This window comes from Diadema antillarum, unplaced genomic scaffold (assembly GCF_040938485.1).
Source record: "Diadema antillarum isolate AM-2024a unplaced genomic scaffold, OU_Dant_1.0 scf00000149, whole genome shotgun sequence".
Classification (NCBI taxonomy): Eukaryota; Metazoa; Echinodermata; class Echinoidea; order Diadematoida; family Diadematidae; genus Diadema; species Diadema antillarum.
In genome coordinates, this window is record NW_027271038.1 from 216,437 (window position 1) to 233,974 (window position 17,538).

Here is a 17,538-nt window from a genome sequence, read left to right on the forward strand (position 1 = left end):
GTGTTGCTTTTCTCCTAAATATTCTACCGTCTGATTATGGATGACAAGTGACAAACGGTGTTATAAGACTACAAATGTGATTGATAACTTATGGTTGGTTGTTGAAGTCAGACGTTTGTATTGAGTATGTAAAAATTCAATAAGAATTATCTGCTGGGTGTCGAAATCTGGGTCCTGTCGAAAACTGGTGCACTAACGGTACCTGATGTCAAGGGGATATTTCATATCAAAGATGGCTTTTTCCTCAGACGCCATCTTGTATGTCAAATGAGATTCATTTTGTCTCTTTGTGAACATAATGCCCTTTCCATTTTAAATCTGTAGGCATGAAAGGTTTGATTCCCTTTTCTTCAATGAGAATCTCAGAAATCATATATGCATCAGATCACCTAATTTGTCAGTCTTGACAAATTCTCGCATCCAGCGTGTGTCTTTCTCGATCAGCTTGTTGACAGCTTGTTCACATTTGCAGCCAAGATCCACACCATCATTACTATTCTGCCCTGCTCACACAGATCATTGACCTTTGATCCTAACCACACACAAACACACAATTCATGCAGCATGAGCATATATGTGTACATGCATTAGCACAGGCATATATAGCACACACACATTCACAGGACACACTGGAAGCTCACTGACATCCTGCACACACTCCACACATGCAGTGGGCAGGAGCGAGCCCAATGACAAAAGGAGTGTGTGGTATTTAAGAGCACAAATAAGCAGAAAGCTCCATTTGGCTGCAGAAGCCTGTACACTATACCCGTGGATTTGGCTGTGTGAAACACAAGTGAAACTGGTGAGTTGCAATTGTAGTCCGGGCCCTGTTGCATAAAACCCTTAATACCGCTGGACTAACCGCTCCTTTCTAGCGGTAAGTCTTGAAATCAGCGGTAAATTTTATAATCCTTGATGCTGATTGGCTGTGATGCCTAATTTTGACGGTAGTTTATACCACTGAAATTCAATGGTAAGTTTTATGCAACGGGCCCCCTGGGGACAGAACTAAATTTATTCCCCTGATTATAATTAAGACCTCTAAATCAGATCAAATATCTTTATGCTCTGCTCCATACGCTATCTAATCTCAGACCAATGGCAATTGATCTACGTTCTCCGTCTAGCGTTCGTTACACCATGGAGCTACGTAGCTCCATGTAGCTCCATGGTTACACGAAGAGGCCGGACATTGCACGGAAGTACAGTGATATGTTCCGTATTTTCTCGTTTATTTGGAGGATTTTGATGCTAATTTTTGGATAAGAAAACTCCTGAAATATAACTCATTATAAAAATAAAGTTTGTGATCATTATTATGATTGGAAGTGTATGTAAAACCATGCTATACCTATGTTACAACAAAAATCGCTGCGGACTTCGTTGTAACATAGGTATGAGGTGGCTTTCAAGATGCTCTGGTGTTCTTATTTTGTTACAAATGTTTATGTGCCTTATAGTCTTTGTAGAAGTCACCTGGCCTCTCTTTATTATGATAGGGTTGTATATTCCTGTTTTACATTGCCATGAAAATGGCATTTATATTAAATGGGTTACTCAAATACCGGTTAGTGATTGGCTAAACAGAGTCACGTGATGGAGGTACATTCATTATGTTCGCCCACGCATTCTTGGTAATGTTCTCCCATGGGAGAGGAACATTTTCACGTAACAAATGATAGAAGGCCTAGGACCGGCCACCACCGCACGCACAGTGAATTTGGCTCTGCGCGAGCGAGCGATCGAGTGCGTTGCTGTGCTCTGCTGTAATGCATGCTGGTGGTTGCAAAGATTGTACACTATACAGCCCAGTCGCTGTGTAGCTCACTGTGTATTAACAGCATCTGGTCGGGCTACGCTAGCTACGCGTAAGTACACTGAATCTCTACGATCTTTGGTGGTTGACGTTGACGTATTTGACTAACCCATATAATATAACAGATGATGACTTTTGTTGTCGGGAACATGTACCAAACGTTCCACCCTCGGGGTTTGAAATGCTATTTCGGGAGGCTATAAGTCCCTCGACTTTGTCTCGGGACTTATAACCTCCCTCAATAGCATTTCAAACCCTTCGGGTGGAACATTCGGTATGTTCCCTCCCCCGCCCGTCATCATCTATATAATGTCACAACATAAACCACAAAAAACCATGAGACATCAGCAGTGAAACAGTCACAGACAAAATACATTTGTACACAGGCTTGTTTTTTTTTTTTCATCAAATAATTCTTCACACATTTCTCTCCAAGAATAACTGCAAACCACAGACAATTATTTGATAAATTTTTCAGAATATGACTTTTATTCCCTACACAACATGAAAATCTAGAGAAGACCCAACTCCATGGAATGACCCAAATTCTGATAAGAAGCACATCAGAACTGCATGATCACCAGTCGTTCTTAAGTCGTTCGTAACTTTAAGAACAGCTATGAAACACCCCCATGGTACCTGGTGTGGTAGGATAGTAGATGCTATTACCGGACCCTTTTTTTCGTGGCTTTGAATTCCGTACTCAGAGGATGAAATTTTGGCTAAAAATAGCACCATCACATTTATTCATAGACTCCTGGAAATTACGAATTCAGCCTACCGTCGACTTGTAGTTACATGGGTAAACTCGGCCTAGCAGGTAAATTTAAGTCGGCCCCCAGCGCGCGCAGTACAACTAACGTTACTTGTAATGCGCGCGCTGGGGGCCGACTTTACCAGCTAGGCCGACTTTACCCATGAACTACGGTACTTATGTCAATTGTTCGCTTCAGTTTTCAGAAAATATGCTTCAAACATACCCCTCTAAAAATAGTTGTCTTTCTGCGCGGTGCAAAATTGCATTGTATTACCGGACACTATTTTCGCAATGAAATAATCGGCGTCTTTCACACCTAATCCTTGCACCAGAATCACAATTCATTCCACAAATCACTGTACCCTGGTACACATTCTCACCGAGCGAATGACAAAGAAAAAATTGGCAAATGAGGTTCAAATTTCGTATTTTACGGTAAAAATCAAAATGTCTGTCTTGAACATTTCGAACAGTTCATGCAATAAAACCTTGTGAGAAATCGACAACACAATTTCTATTTTACGTGCTGTGTCTATGGGAGCTGCATGCGTGGGTGACGAGTTGTGGGCACCTATAGCGCACAACTATTCTGCATCGTTGGCGTTTGAGGATGATGGCTACAAATTTCAGATATCGATCAGTGAACTTTTGGTTCTATTGGAATTGTCAGCATTTTTTCTGTATGTGAGTGGGATTTCATAGAATTTTAGTCACGAAATGTGATTCCAACATGCATAAATATTAACTATGACGAGGTGCGGGTCATTCAACTATAAATTTGAGGTAAATGTTAATTTCTTTGTGTTTTTACATTTTTATGTCACATTTTTTGCGATTTCGGTCCACACGAAGTTCTGTGAGGCTAATCTATGAAGTCTCGTGCGTACAGAATGTCAAGTACGCAAAAATGTGCGTGTCCGGTAATATTGTGTCCGATAATAACATGCTTGCATGGTATATTTAAAGACTAACATTTTGTCCATGGTAGGCATATGGGCCTTTACCGAAAGATTGGTCTGTATCTGGTCGTTGGGGATATGTTCCGCGGAGACTGTGTCTGTGGCTTCACGGATCCACTCCTAACTATACAGACCGAAGGCTATCATACTGGCTCCTGTACGGATATTAGACAGAAAGATCCGTCTGTCTGGAGGAGTCTTTTATTTTCTTTGACGTTATCGCTCTCCTCTGTAGACATGACATTGTATAGGAGGGGATCCGTGAAGCCAGACGCAATCTCCGCGGAACATTTCCCCGATTACCAGATACAGACCGATCTTTCGGTCAATACAGATATGCTCTGCCAGCGGTCGCGCACAGACCAAAAGTTATGATAAACCCAATTATGATGTCATACAGCTTTCTTACATTCAAACAAGTTTGCCATGACACATTATACAGTAGCAGTATTTGGGGTAACTTTCTCACACTATGCAATCAAAATACTCACAGTAACTAGATTAGATCGCAGAAATTTGTATCCATATCGCAACATCGCCATTCGATAGCTGTAAGTCACCATTTTGAATCCGTTAGCCAATCACACGCGAGGTACGTGTTTTAATAAAACATGTAGAAATCTACCTCGCACGTGATTGGCTAACAGATTCGTATGTTGAAGAGCTGATACGACTGTACCGATGGGCTGGTAGTTGCATCAATCTTTTTTCATGAAAGTTCTACCAAAATGTTGGATAATTCATTAATGTGGTGAGTGCAATGCATTCTTGAAATATTGATTTATATTTGCTGTACCCTGTACAAGTTTAAATTTGCCGATCTAGGGCTGTGAATTAGGTGCAATCAAGAAGGTTGAGGTGGCTACCTCACACAGCGAGGTATAGTACAACCTTCCGTCTGTCTCTGGAGGAGAGCGATAACTTCAAAAAATTAAAAGACTCCTCAGGACAGACAGATCTTTCTGTCTAGCATGGGCCTACCGGTAGATTTTTCCCACAGATAACTTCTAGAGCATCAATCTAGTAATAGGGTGTCGGATCGGATTGTGCGTTGCCAACCCTACCGCGAATGTGCGCCCTATCTCATATCACGCAACTCCCATAGGGCGCAATGGAAACACGCGTAGTGCCGATTTTGACATGAAATTTTGAGCTGGATTTTGCCTTTATTGTCTTTTCCCCATGGCAAGCCGCCAACAAATCTTAACGAATTTGGTATCATATGAAAGGAGAAGTTGGTCTCCATCTTCTATTAGAGCGCTGGTAAATATTTCCGACTATAAGTTGATGAAAACAGCGTCAGAATCACGTACTGTATACGCTATAATTTTCGCGTACATAAATTTTCGCGAATTGCCGCTGTCACACATTTTCGCGAGTGGTTAAATTGGGGGACCAGAGAAAATATGAAGTGGCAAAGAAAGTGTGAATTTTCAACTTACTAGCAAATAAGAATGATACAAGTTATACACTGCATGAAAAAGACTTGCCAAACTCTGCGAACTAGTAAGTTAGAATTCAACATTTTTGAAGTGGTTAAGTCCGTCACGCTAGATTTCTGACGAGGGGTCCCCTTGGCTTGCGATAATGGATTGGCTCTCTACAGTATTCGTAAGTAGACGTGGACGTACGTAAACAAGCTTAGCCAGTATGGTCTGTTCGGTAAGCCGTGACATGGTATAGTAGTACTGAAATGTTCGTATTATCAAGGCAAGGGATTCATTTTGGAAGGTAATATTTTCGCGTGTTAATTTCGTGAATAGCTCCCGACTCGCGAAATTCGCGAAAATAAAACCCCCGCGAAATATATAGCGTATACAGTATTTCCTCGTATCTCGGCGTCTGCTTCGATACTCGAACCAGCGTGTGGCATGCGAGTAGTTTATTATAAGCTGAATCCGATGGTGAGGTTAGTTTATCGCTAGCTCCACATCTTGGGGGTGGGGATATCGCTTTGAAAACACTCCTTGCAATAATTTTTTGGTCTCAGCGAACGTGTCGGGCGTGGCTTCGTATGCAACAACCATAGAAACGTCTGCGCAAATACACTCATACATACAATATGTAAATCTAACGCATTCGCCGCCACATGGCGCAAAGCTTGATTGTGTGTGCATGCAGCTAATACTTAGTAGTAGCCCGCTGTGTGTGTCTACCGTAGCAAGGTAGCTAGTTCGCTCTGTGTGTATCTACATAGGAGTGTTTTGAAAAACTTAACAAATGCATTTTATACAATCTGATCTTGTTCATTGTCATTTAACACTGTATTTCACAAACGAAAAATATTATTCTTTCAAAAATGGTTCAATACAAGAGGAAGAGATAGGTGTAGAAAGAATCACAAATATAATATAGGCCTACTTGTCATAAACATAAAACATAACGTGCAACTATTATGTGAAGAGATTTTCGGAAGGAAAATAAAGAATTAACGCATTTCAACCCATACTTTTTAATTATTTTTTTTTGTATCAATTCACAAATGATTTCCCTTTATTCTCTCAATGATAATGACCCATAATTGTGTAATCAGGGATCTCGCCAGTGTATATCACCCTTGTCGGCGCCGACAAGCGTGCGGTTTGAAGAAACAATTGTCGACAAGGGTAAAACTTGCCGACAAGGGTAACACCACGCGTGAACTTGCTTGACGAGCTAATTAGTTTGGACCAATTTCTCGCCTTTTTCACTCTTTATTATCTGGCTAGAAAAGAAACTAGATGTTGAAAGGAGTTATCCACGCAGTCACCGCACCGATCACAACAACGCGGCTCACCATAGCGACGTACTAGCTGCACATACACACCACATCACACACTTGCTCACTCACATGCGCTCTGATTCGGAATCCACACACAGAGCAATTTGTGTGAAGTTGCAGCAGGGAGGTCCACCTCCCTGTTTGCACCAAGGAGGTATCTCATACCTCCTTGGTTGCACCCAGCCGGCCACAGACGGCCGCCTGTGTGTACGATGGTATTGTGAGAGGGAGAGAGAGGATGGAAAGAGAGGGTCGGAGGCCGAGGGAGGCTGAGGAAGGCTGACACGTGCTCGCTTGTTGTCACGCTTGTTGTCGGGTTACGCAAAAAAAAACGATATGAAATGCATGCCCCCCTCGCCAAAGGTTGTATTTTTTTTTTTTGCTGCTGCTTTGGTTTGTTTGATCGTTTGTCTGCCTGTCTATCTCTCTATCCGCAAAATAAGTCAAAATTTGGGAACAGATTAGGATGAAATTTTCGGGAACAGTTGATTGGTAAAATGGCGCGAGGAATAGATGATTAAATTCTGATAGTGAGCAGGATTTACCATCGGAATTCACCGCCAGGATCCAGGATTTTTAGACTTTGTTTTGTATATTTGAAAGGATTTGTATCAATTCTTTAGGAAGCTGGCCATCGGCAATGACGCAAAATTAGATGCGTTCAAAGCATTGCCGCAAAGAGAAAATTAACTCCATCTTTCATTAAAAAAAGAAAAAAGAACGTGCGATGGAGTAAGCAAATGCAAATTGTTTTTTTTTTTTGTAGTTTCAGCAGGTTATTTTTTTTATTTTTATTTAAAAAGCCATGCGTTCCATTTGAGCCTTTTCACTTTCCATGGATTTGTAAACGTCATTTGTGAATATTCCATTTTCCTTCTCCGGACCGAAATTTATAGTAATTCTGTCATGATGGTCTTTCAAGTTCAACGTACGTAATGCTCCACGTGCTTCTGGCTTGGTTTGTTAACAGGTGGGTTAGGGGGCCTTCATGGGCAGAAAATAAATGGATAATCATTCATCGATGTTCCCAGTTGGTTTACATGCTATTTACACGCTGTTTACGACCACTGAAGCGAGGTGGCAGTACGCGCGGCATTCCTTTATCTGACACCTGGCTTTTGTGGAAATTTCCACGAAATTTCCACGAGCCATGATATCAAGTTTCCCCACTGCCTGTGGTCGTGTTTTTTTTTTTTTTAATTCTTCATTACAAACATCAATTTGTTCAACTTGAAAAGTGGAGATAATTTGCTTCGAGCACGTGTTTCTTTCTTTTTTTATTGTAGCGTCGGTAACATTTTGTTTTGTTCATCGTCCGTGCATAGCAGGGGTTCATGGGAGGAGAACGATAGGAATGACTGGGGAGAAAATAAACTGAAAGAAGGAAGCATCTTTTGAGCAAGCTGTCTTTGTTTTTCTCTACACCAGCATCAGTTAATATCACCACCAAGGTTCATTTTTTTTTTTCCGGCTAGATAACTAAAAAAAGTTATGAATGGACTTGAATTCAATTTTCTCGGAAATTTTGATAATGCAAGGAATAAATAGTGCCAATGATCCATAGATAGGCGGAGTTCTGAGCCCTCTCCCTTCCCCCCTTTTCTAGTTCATTATTGAAACATTTGTTCTCCATCACCGATATGAAGTTTGCTCTCCTTTCCATTTCGTACAATTGTACTTCCATCCCTTCTCTGACCCAATCACTGCACATCTTTGAAAATGGATCCGTTTGGGATTCATGAACACAACGTATAATGTATTACGTTAATGTTCATTAGGGAAGTTTGGTTTGTGTGTGTGTGTATGTGTGTTTGTGTTTATTCATTTTTTTTTATCATGCTCTTGCTTCAAGGAGCTACGCTTTTCCCGCGTAAAATTGATAATGGATACCGCACGCGGAGGCGCACGTTTTGACGTGAAGAACCATACATTCTTTATCTATTTCTAATATTTTTTTAATTTAAAATAAAGAATGTTTGGTTGTTCAAATAATGTAAAAAATATTATTTTGACATTTCAGGCGCTTAAGGGCGGACGTCCACTTGGGCGCGGACAAGCCCAGGAAGGGTTGCGGAAGCAAATTCTGTCATTTTGGCATCCTGTCCGCGTCAGATGCGGAATAATTGTGTGACTCGGCTTGTCCTGGGACATTCTAGGAATGTCCGCGGACTGACTGCGGACATTCCCAGGAATCGCTCCAGAAGAGTGTGAAATAGCTCGGAATATGCTAATCGTAGCCGGGCGGCGCGGAAACATCTAGGATTACACCAGGAATGAACGCGGACAATCAGGATGCCTTCCAGACAACATAAGTGAGGCATGCGGACAAACTGCGGACAATACCTGGAAAATGGAAAGGTATAAATTTGGCGGACTTTGACTTTTCCTCATTTGACTGCTAGCCGTCATTATGCTCCTTGTGCTTCCGCAGTAGCTGCTGATATTATATTGATTTGATTGGTCAATATTATTTTACAAATGTGACAACCAAAAGTCGAAGAATGGGATTGTCTGCTTGTCGGCTGACGACTCATATTTTTTTTAATGTCTCATCTGGGAGAACAATCTTTTCTCTACCTACAGTCACATGGATGATATTCGCAAACTTTTTGAACACACATATAAATAAATTTGAATGTTTTTTTATACATTTTCAAACTATCGAGTATAGATGATTAATGAAGCTTAATTAGATGATCTGGTATAATTCACTCAAAGCAGCCTTTCACAACGGACATTTTGATACCTCATTTGTGAACATCAGTGAACATGGAGTGGAGTTATATCCGAAAAACCTTCATTTTTCATGAAAATTGCCAATTTTTGCAGAATTTACGTATCATTTCTGATACACTATTATGACCATAATACAGCATGTGTAATTCTCAGATGGCTTATTTTCTGAATGTTCTTTGGTCATAGATTGGTTTTACGATGTTCTAGAACTTGTTCCGGTATCAGTAAATATTATTCTCTCAATTTCGAAATGTGGTAGTTGATAGCGTCCCATAAGTCACGTTTTTGTGTCCCATCAGTCATACTGGTTTTCCCTATCCTGCTACTGTACCAATGAGTAGATATTCATACCACTTGGCTCAGGGTCAGCACCAACCCTTTGCTACATTCAGGAAAGAAAATATCTTTCCAGAGACTTATATACAGGTAATTCTTTATTCCCTTTTTTTTTAGACCTGTGCTTTATCCATCGTGAAGTATATACATGTTTTGTCTGATACTTCTGCAGAGCATGCCAAAATGATCCTAATCATTAAATTCGTTTTTCTTTCTCTCATTTTTACCCTTGTGCATCTCTAACTCTCTCTTATTTTGATCACTTTTGAACATTTTGCAATGATTCAAGTCCGAGAAGTTTTTTTTTGTTTTTTTGTTTTCATGCTGAGAGTAAAAAGCTCTCAGCATGAGTATGTGAGTAAAAAAGAGTAAAAATTGGGAAATATATTCAACCTACTTTAATTTACTTTTTTTTTTTTGGGGGGGGGGTTCACCTGGGCTGTCAAATTGGACAATCAAGTTTATTTGCAACTAAAACAAAAAGAGAAGATAAAATTATTAGGTAATAACAACTACAAAAATTATTCAGGTAAAGAATATTTCTGACATGATTTGTGATGCTTAGAGTGTACTTAAATATATACACTCAGCAAAAAAAAAAACAAAAAAAAAAACACTTTTTCGAGTTCATAATTTATTGCTTTTTCTCTCATTTCACTTGAAATTTGATTTGACAGAAAATTCTTCATTATCCTCCATTATCTTTAGCTTTCATTGTTATTTTGGATTTCAAAGATATTACATTGTCATGTGACCACAGGTATATTTTTGCAATTGAATTCATTCTTTTTATTGTGATGAATTTGTCTTTTGTTCTAATATATTGTATCATTAGAGAGCATTTTACATATGAATAACAACTTGTTCATATTTATATTTTAATACATTAACATTTAGCCAAAAATTCTATGCTTTTTTTTTCTGAGTGTATTTCCACCTACTTTTGTGATTTTTCAACTGGGCTGTCACATGGGAAAACCTAGTTTGTTTGCAAATAAAATAAGAAAACAACATAAAGGAAAATGTACCATAGTAAGTAATGGGAACCATGAAAGTCACTCAGATGAAAAATGATTTCTGAAAAGATCAAATCAACATAAACTTACTGGGAGGTTAGGGGGGCTGATTTCACTTCTTTCTGGTTGCTATTGGCACAGTCTCTACTACCTTCTTCTTTGCCTTCTGGGACCGGGAACTCTTTAGATTTACCTGTTCTTCATCATTAGACGAAAGGTGTGCCTGTGATGGGGATATTTGCATGGGGGCCTCGCCTCCCTTCTTGCTGTTTTTGCGTTTCGTTGGCATGACACTCAGGGAAAGTGTCGACACTTTCGTGTCTGGATCACAAAATTTCCGCATCGGTTCCGGACACTTGCATATATATAGATCCGCATCGGCTCCGCGCTGTCCTAAAACATTCCTGGTGTCTTCCGCTTTCATTCGCGAAGCTTCCCCACACCGCGGGATTCTTTCCAGAGCATGTGCGGAAGGGTTCCGGACAAGCGGGACATCCTCGGGACATCATCAGGACAAGTCGCCAAAGGTGTCAGGAAGTTCATTTCCGCGTCCAAATTTTGGTCTCGATCAAAATTTGGACGCGGAAATTTTTCTCTCTCTCGAAGGTGCGGAAACGCCCGGACATGTTTAGGACAGTGAGCGGACACGTTCAGGAATGTGCGGACAGGTTGCTGAAGGAGTGCGGAATACCAAATTTGCATTGCGGGTCTTGTCCGCGCCCTAGTGGACGCCTGGTCTAAATGCCGAGCATTTTCTTCTTTGTTTTTTTCTTTTACGGGAGAGAGCAAAATGTTCTTCTCTATAGCAATGACGGCCTAGGCATTTATACATATCATATTTGTGATGCAGTTTTGATTTTCGTTAACACGTGAATTGTTCTCCTTCCAGATCAGTTCTTGATTTAGTGAAAGTTAACAATGTTTTTCACATTCACAAAAGCAGTTTGGTTAGCCAGTGTTCAGTTCACTGCCAATAAAATTTCTAAATAAAGCGATGCCCAAACGGGTTTACTCTGAGGGTTTGTTCCAAAATAATGATAGAATAATACTACATTCCTTATTATTCTGAAGGTTCGTTAATCGGAAAATAATAAAGAAACAATGTCCGTTAATTTCCAAACAAAACCAGTTTTGTTATTTCGAACGTTCTGCCAGTGAAATTTCGGAATGAAACAGTTTTCTTACTCTGAGGGTTCGTTACTCCAACAGAAAAAAATAGTAATGATATAGATACTAGATTCTATATTCTGAAGGTTTATTAACCTAAAAATAATAAAGAAAAAAATGTCCGTAAATTTCAAAACGAAATCAGTTGTCATTTCGAACGTTCTGCCAGTGAAATTTAGGAATTAAATGACGGCACAAAACAGCGTGTTTTCATACTCTAAGGTCTGTTACTCTGACAGAAATAGTAATAATAAAAATCTACATTGTAGATTCTTTATTCTGAAGGTTCGTTAACCAAAAATTACATAAAGAAAAATGTCCGTAAATTTCAAAACGAAATCAGTGTGTCATTTCGAACGTTTTGCCAGTAAAATTTCGGAATAAAATGACTGCCCAAAAACAGTTGCAGTTTTCTTACTCTGAGGGTTTGTTACTCCGAAAGAATAATGATAAAATACTTTAGATTCTTAACTCTGAACGATCGTTAAACAGAAAACGATAACGAAGAAATGTTCGTTTATTTCCAAACAAAATCAGTTTTGTTATTTCGAATGTTCTGCCGGTATGATTTCAGAATAAAACGACAGCCCCAAAACGGTTACAGTTTTCGTGCTCTGAGGGTTCGTTGCTCTGAAAGAATAATGGTAAAATAATACTCTACATTCTTGACTCTGAATGATCGTTAATCAAAAAATGATAAAGGAGAAATATTCGTTTGGGCAATTCCGTGGTTAGTAACGTTACATTTAAAGAAATTTAGATATTTATTTTTACTACTAAATCATCATTTATTCATTTCAAGTCAAAATCATGTGAAACCATGTTCATCCTTCCCAGGTCTATGATATAGAAAAGAATGAGCACAATCCAATGAAATATTAGAATTGCTATGTCAACTAAAAGGGCTGGTTAGTAACGTTACGAAAAAAGGACATGACAAAAAAATCAGTGTCTTGTAACAAAAAGTGTGCAAAATTTCAAGTTACTTGAAACAAAGTGTTGCATTAATTTCAATTATTGAATCATGACAAATGTTCACGCAAATATTTTTAGCAGTTTGACCGATAATTTATTAGCTAGACCCCCAAATGCATGGTTAGTAACGTTACAGTTAGTAACGTTACATTTGTCCGGAGTAATTCCGCAGGTCATTTCACCCTTTTGTAATTGAAAAAATTTAACATGACGTCTGAAGTATTTAAATGTATTCATCTTTTACCTTTTAGCAAAAATTTGAGGAAAAAATCTCAAAGTTACCCACTGTAATTTGCATTTAAGTGAATTTCAGTATCCCCAGTCCCACATGTTCATTTTAAATGATGGTTTTAGATCTCGCAAAATCAATAAATACGAAAAATAAAATCTACTGAATTTGAAAGACCTTAGTGATTGGTGAACATCATGGCATTAGTTGATACCTGAATTAAAGAGTAAGATAAAGAGGCACATTTCTTTTATCCATGTAATGTCCATCTAACTGCGGAATTGCCCCGTTTATATCCAAACGAAATCAGTTCTGTTATTTCGAACGTTCTGCTAGTATAATTTCAGAATACAACAACGGCCCCAAAATGGTTAGTTTTCTTACTCTGAAGGTTTGTTATTCCAAAACAATAACGATGATAGATGATAGATTCCTTTCTGAAGGTTCGTTGATCGGAAAATAATAAAAAAAATGTTTGTTAATCTCCGAACGAAATCAGTTTTGTTTATTTTGAACATTCATCTGTAGTACCGACCTTTGGCGTTGTTGTTTCTGATTACAGACTTTCGAAGTACTCAGTAATGAATCGTTTCATTTTATGATTTTATTTTCTTTTCTGCTTCTTCATCTTCTTCTATTACGGTGATGTACTTGTATCTTTAGTCTGTTTGCTTTGATGTACAAATGTAAAGCACCTTGAGCATTTAATCAAAGTGGAGAACGGCGCTATAGAAATTGTATGTATTATTATTATTATTATTATAAACAAACCTTCGGAATAGTGACCATCATTACATTTTTGTATGATATCTCTTTGATGTCACAGCCAAACTACCGCAGTATACCCAGAAAGGAAAGTGCAAGGATGTCCCGAAAGTTCTCGATCGCTTCTCGCGCATCTGCATGCAGTAGGCCTACCACGTGGTCGAGCAGACGGCGAGAAAGCAAAAACACTACGGGTATAGTTAGTACACGGCGTGCGTTGTTGCGATGCAGAGACGGCTAATTATTGCAACAGTGAAACAGGAAAGGCCTAAAAGAAATCGGAACCTTCACCATCGGCACCTACTTCTCTTTCATTTATTATTCAGGAACTGCTGCCAACAAAAGGTATGGAGTTTCTGCGTTGTTTCACAACGTTCATTACATCTCCATGAAAATGTCGCTTTTAGTGGCATTTTAGCGGCGATTTATCTGTGTTGTATTGAGCATTAACGAAGGCTTCTGCGTACCCACCCCCAGAACAGCGCGTATAAGTGCCGACAAGCGTGAAGAAATTCCTGGCGAGAACCCTGGTAATAACAATGCAAAGGATGTTCTTAAGTTTGATTGATGGGTATATGACGTCGTGCTTATGTTTTTCTTTGTTTTTGATGTGTGCGGTTATAACGAGGTACCCGTTATAACGAGGTAATATCGCCGGTCCCACGGACGTCATTTCACTGTAGCTAGGAATGCTACCTGCCAAGTTTGGTGAACATCTATCATGTTGCATTTAAGAAGAAGATGAAAATGTACAATTTAGGCCCCCATTCGGATCCCTCCCCCAGGCTGCAAGGGGGGGGGGGGAGGCACCCCTGGATCTGCAATGAACAAACTTGAAACTAGAGTCATCAAAGTGTACTAACTCATAATATTAACTTACGGTACATTGTAGTTTTGTGATTGCTGGTTCTAGAAAAGAAGATTTGTAAATATTCCTTAATGTGGGAGGTTTGGGCCCCCTGGGGCCCCAAAGGGGAACATGGTGCCCACTTGAAGATCCTATCCCCTTGGGATGCTACCTGCCAAGTTTGGTGAAAATCCAAAAACCTTTTGAGGTATCCTAATGAAACTTGGCATGTATGTGTATTAAGGGGTAAAGTTGTGCCTATCAACTTTTGGGTGCACATGCTCAAGGTCAAAGGTCAAGGTCAAATGCTTAAAATTTCACCATTTCCCCCATATCTATGCAATGCCTGAAGATATTTTTTTCAAACTGAGTGTATACATGTATTACCAAATTAAGATTCTGTGGTGAAAGTTTGGGGTCATGAGGTCAAAAGGTTAAAGGTCAAAAGGTCAAGTAAAATGTTAAAATTTCACTTTTTTTCTCTGTATCTTGGAAATTATTCAAGGTATCTTCATGGAACATAGTATATATGCATGTACTGACTGGCAGTGGTTATCTAGGGAATTAAGGGTTCGTGGGGTCAAAGGTCAGGGGTCAAAGGTCAAGGGCAATACTTCAAAATTTTATTATTTTCCTTATATATGCAATGCCAGCAGGATTTTTTTTTTTTAACTTGATGCATGCATGTATAACCCAATAGAGATTGTCTGGGATTTTTTTTTTTGCCAAGAAGGTCAAAGGTCAAAAGGTCAAAGATCAAGTGAAAGTGCGGAACTTACTTCTTTCTCCGTATCTCGGAAGTGGCTCAAGTTATCTTGAAACTTAGTACATATTTATGTATGTTCTGCCTGACATTGATTCTCTTATAAATCAAAGGCCAGATGAAAATGATAACAATTTACCGTTCAATACAGAAATTGCACTTTTTCTCCACACCTTGAAAATTACTCAGTGCATAAACTTATGAAAGGGTCAAAATCAAGTTAAAGTTCTTAAATCTCCAAATACATGCTCTCCTATTCATCCAATTAAACATAGGTCAAGAAAGGTAAACATTCAATACATTTGTGACAAACATGTCATTTTAATATTTTGCCAATTTTTGTGAAAATGTAATCACACATTGTCCACATGTACTATAGACCTATTAGGAGAATCATGCATTATGGCGGAGGCATACCAGTCGCCATAGCGACATTTTTTTTTGTTTTGATTGGGGACTGAGCCCCCCCCCCCCCCCCCCCCCAAGTTTGTGAAAATTTGTTTTTAAAGAAGAAGATCTATGTAATGTACAATGTACACACCCCCCTCCCTTTGCAGTTACAATTTAGGCCCCCATTCGGATCCCTCCCCCAGGCTGCAAGGGGGGGGGGGGGGGAGGCACCCCTGGATCTGCAATGAACAAACTTGAAACTAGAGTCATCAAAGTGTACTAACTCATAATATTAACTTACGGAACATTGTAGTTTTGTAATTTCTGGTTCTAGAAAAGAAGATTTGTAAATATTCCTTAATGTGGGAGGTTTGGGCTCCCTGGGGGCCCCAAAGGGGAGCATGGTGCCCACTTGAAGATCCTATCCCCTTGGGATGCTACCTGCCAAGTTTGGTGAAAATCCATTTTTTTTTTTTGGTTTTTAAAGAAGAAGATCTATGTAATGTACAATGTACACCCCCCCCCCCTTTGCAGTTACAATTTAGGCCCCCATTCGGATCCCTCCCCCAGGCTGCAGGGGGGGGGGGGGGGAGGCACCCCTGGATCTGCAATGAACAAACTTGAAACTAGAGTCATCAAAGTGTACTAACTCATAATATTAACTTACGGTATATTGTAGTTTTGTGATTGCTGGTTCTAGAAAAGAAGATTTGTAAATATTCCTTAATGTGGGAGGTTTGGGCTCCCTGGGGGCCCCAAAGGGGAGCATGGTGCCCACTTGAAGATCCTATCCCCTTGGGATGCTACCTGCCAAGTTTGGTGAAAATCCGCTTTTTTTTTTTTTTTTTTTTAAAGAAGAAGATCTATGTAATGTACAATGTACACCCCCCCCCCCCCCCCTTTGCAGCCCTGATTGGGGACTGAGCCCCCCCCCCAAGTTTGGTGAAAATCAGTCATGGGGTTTTCAAGAAGAAAATGAAAATGTACAATTTAGCCCCGATGCTCCTGGCAACATCGGCGATGTATATTCAAGCTTAGCGCCAGCGGTCTACGCATGACCAATCAGTAACCACGATGCCAGCACTTACCAATAAGATTGTTGCTAGGGGCAAAGTCTATCTGTGGTGCTAAATTCAAATCTTCGGACATGTTTCTGTTCCATTGAAAGTCAGAAAATCACAAAGAGAGAAATTTGATGGTTTTGACCAATTTTGATGAAACTCAAACTCGGCTCAGCCTTCAGCGACTTTCTGATCCTTTTGTTGTGGTAGGTCACAAATGTACAATTTAGGCCCCCATTTGGATCCCTCCCCCTTCCCCTGCTTGCCGAGGGGGGCACCCCTGGATCTGCAATGAACAAACTTGAAACTAGAGTCATCAAAGTGTACTAACTCATAATATTAACTTATGGTACATTGTAGTTTTGTGATATCTGGTTCTAGAAAAGAAGATTTGTAAATATTCCTTAATGTGGGAGGTTTGGGCTCCCTGGGGGCCCCAAAGGGGAGCATGGTGCCCACTTGAAGATCCTATCCCCTTGGGATGCTACCTGCCAAGTTTGGTGAAAATCCATTTTTTTTTTTTTTTTTTAAATAAGAAGATCTATGTAATGTACAATGTACACCCCCCCCCCCCCCCCTTTGCAGCCCTGATTGGGGACTGAGGCCCCCCCCCCCCCCCCAAGTTTGGTGAAAATCAGTCATGGGGTTTTCAAGAAGAAAATGAAAATGTACAATTTAGCTCCGACGCTCCTGACAACATCAGCGATGTATATTCAAGCTTAGCGCCAGCGGTCTATGCATGACCAATCAGTAACCACGATGCCACGCACTGACTAATAAGATTGTTGCTAGGGGCAAAGTCTATCTGTGGTGCTAAATTCAAATCTTCGGACATGTTTCTGTTCCATTGAAAGTCATAAAATCAAAAAGAGAGAAATTTGATGGTTTTGACCAATTTTGATGAAACTCAAACTCGGCTCAGCCTTCAGCGACTTTCTGATCCTTTTGTTGTGGTAG

The 17,538-nt window shown here is 39.7% G+C and overlaps 1 protein-coding gene across 4 annotated transcripts in view; it reads left to right on the forward strand.

The window, feature by feature from the left end:
* The first annotated feature begins 506 nt into the window (after positions 1–506).
* Positions 507–17,538, forward strand: part of LOC139721757 (uncharacterized) — a 116,641-nt gene continuing 99,609 nt past the window's right edge. The window contains exons 1-2 of one of the 4 annotated variants that reach the window (XM_071633079.1): positions 508–805; positions 13,582–13,865. The gene's annotated coding sequence lies outside the window, so the exon portion shown is untranslated. Of the gene's footprint in view, positions 806–10,264; positions 12,196–13,581; positions 13,866–17,538 lie in introns of those variants that run through there. The other 3 variants (XM_071633078.1, XM_071633080.1, XM_071633077.1) reach the window with 3 other exon arrangements.